The sequence below is a fragment of the Apis dorsata genome, unplaced genomic scaffold (assembly GCF_000469605.1).
Source record: "Apis dorsata unplaced genomic scaffold, Apis dorsata 1.3 scaffold_29, whole genome shotgun sequence".
In the NCBI taxonomy this organism is placed as follows: Eukaryota; Metazoa; Arthropoda; class Insecta; order Hymenoptera; family Apidae; genus Apis; species Apis dorsata.
Window position 1 is genome coordinate 91,398 of NW_006263331.1, and position 2,477 is coordinate 93,874.

At 39.4% G+C, this 2,477-nt stretch overlaps 1 protein-coding gene and 1 long non-coding RNA gene across 2 annotated transcripts in view; one reads left to right on the top strand and one right to left on the bottom strand.

Annotated features, from left to right (window-relative positions):
* The window catches only part of LOC102681224 (disintegrin and metalloproteinase domain-containing protein 10), a 15,430-nt gene that overhangs the window by 2,886 nt on the left and 10,067 nt on the right, over positions 1–2,477 (top strand). The window lies entirely within an intron of this gene.
* Positions 88–2,297, bottom strand: LOC116185771. Its single transcript, XR_004150680.1, has 2 exons — positions 1,895–2,297; positions 88–1,556 (listed from the first exon to the last, which is right to left on the bottom strand). It is a non-coding gene; the product is annotated as an uncharacterized LOC116185771 (long non-coding RNA).

Genomic DNA, 2,477 nt, shown 5'->3' on the forward strand with positions numbered 1-2,477 from the left:
TGTAATCGTAGAAGCACGACAAACTATAGAATTTTCCAACGGAATTAACCGTTACATCAGCATATAACTATAAGACTGGACGTTGTGTTATTACGATTAATGCGCTTGGAATCGCGCATTGTACTATCGCTCGTGTTAATGAAACGCTATAATTAATTTTAATTACGCGGCTGCGCGCGTTTTCACGATAGGAGGTCGAAGCAGCAGTTTTCGCGTATTAAATGCGATATAAAATGCAAATCCGTTTTAATCGTCGTTGAAAACTTTTTCGTACAATTTCGCGTGTTTACATAGCGCGTTTTTTGTTTACAAAATTGGTGGAGGGAAAAATTTCGTTTGTTCGAAACGAGGAAACGAGGTTTTCGAAAAAAAAAAAAAAAAAGGAAAAATCGATAACCGGGATGGCCGTCGATAAAATGTTTTCCGAAAGGATCAATTTGTAATCTTATCTTATTGTACACGACACATTCGGTACCGTAATGTTTCATCAAATACCATTCCATTCCGCAATGATAAATGACAATCCCAACGATGGAATATCGATTATCAATATTATTCCATCCATAAATAACTTTTTCGATAGATTCATAAATAAAGAAGAAATAAGAAGGAACAAGAGACGCGTGTTAAACGGCAAGTGACATTAACGACGACCTTACAAAGTCTTTAACAACATTTTAATATCCATCCACTCAATATTCTTCTCGCACTTATCACATGGTGCAAATAGACACGAGCAAATCCTACGAGACGTTCGATAACTTTTAAAAACTTCGTTTCAGAAAGATCGCAATTCCGAAACGATAAAACGATCGTGAAATGGTAAACGGGGGCTCGACCCACTACAATACGGCCCTGCACACAGTTCCGCATCTACGTTGCTTACCTACAAGCGTTTCGAGCGCAAAATTAAATTGCTCGTAACTCGATAAACTCGAGCCTCGGCCGAAATTTTTGCACACTAACATTTTCATGCCTGTTTCGGTGAAGTCTAGAAAGATCCAAAGATCGACACAACAATGTATATAGATATATCTCGTAACGGACAACTCGTAATATTCGTAATGGCTGCGTTTGCACACTTGGAAGGACACCACCCCTTTACCGCGCGATGGTACGCGGTCTCTATCCCTTCCACCGGAGTCTAGTCAACACCACAGTTTAGTTGACTCGTTATGAGGCATCCTTAAAGGAGCATCCAACCGTGTAGCGGTTTTTAAGCGAACCGCCTTAACTATACACCGCGTAAACCGCTGCAGTATATTGAATAGAGTAGTGTACAAGCGTGTTTTGTACACACGCATGCACGCATACACGTACATGGTTGAAGAGTGAAATTCAAACAAATAGCGTGGCTAGAGAAGGCCGAGGTTCGAGGACTTACGGAGTTAGAGTGGCTAACGAGGGTACCGGTTGATTCAGACTCGAGGGCATTGCAGTTTCCGCTCCATTTGCTCCACGTTCCTCCATTCCATTGTGTTTTCACCTTAGTGTATATAATTTTATGTATACTTTCCTCTTTCTGGAGTTCTCAAATTTTCCATGATTTTTCTTCACTTTGAATAACAAAATACTGAAAATTATTATCAGAATTCTAACGCTTTGGGCTCGAGAGGCGAATCTCAATCGAGTAACGAATGATTTATGCTAGATTTCATTGAGATCTTATTAATAAGAGCCCGATATTAATTTGTAATAGATCTCTTAGATCTTTGTTTCTTTATTAAGAAGTGTATAAAATTATTTTTGTGTTATCTATGTTACACTTGTCACGTGTGCGCTGAATCATCTCGAGCTTTTACTTTGCTTTTCGACTGAAAAAGTCGTTTAGCGCATAGGAAAGAAGAAAGAACAGAGAATCGTAAGGAACGAAAATAAAAGAAAATAATTATACCCGAATATTTATTTTCGTACATTCGTGTAGTCGTTGTAACCGTTCATTCCAATTCATTCCAACGAAAAGATTACACGTTTCGGGAAAAGGTGTAGACGTGGGTCGATAGGGTCGATTCCACGCTCCATTCGCGATATCATTCGCGAAACGAGGAAGGTGAAACGGTTCTATTCTCTCACGGGTTTATATTTGTATTTGTACCGAGGAATAACAAGGTGGAAGATATTCGCCTGGTCGCCGAATTAGACATAGCCACACGGAGCACACACACATCGGTTCTGTATAGATGGGAACGTGTGGATTTCAACCAGCGCAACCTCCGCCATGTTTATAGCATTTGCGCAAATAACCGACGCTTAAATAAACAGTTGCCGGTATCGCGTATAATATTTATCGTGCCCTTCCCTCCTCCTCGTCCATATTGCACTCCTCGCGGACAAACTCACGTCATCTTTGCCTGTTTACGCGTTGGATATATGGGTATATGTGTATATATTATGAATCCGGAAAATTAATTTTCCATTCTGAATTTTCTACCATTCACATTTATGCGATTTTTCTATTTTTTTTTTTTTTTTTTTTT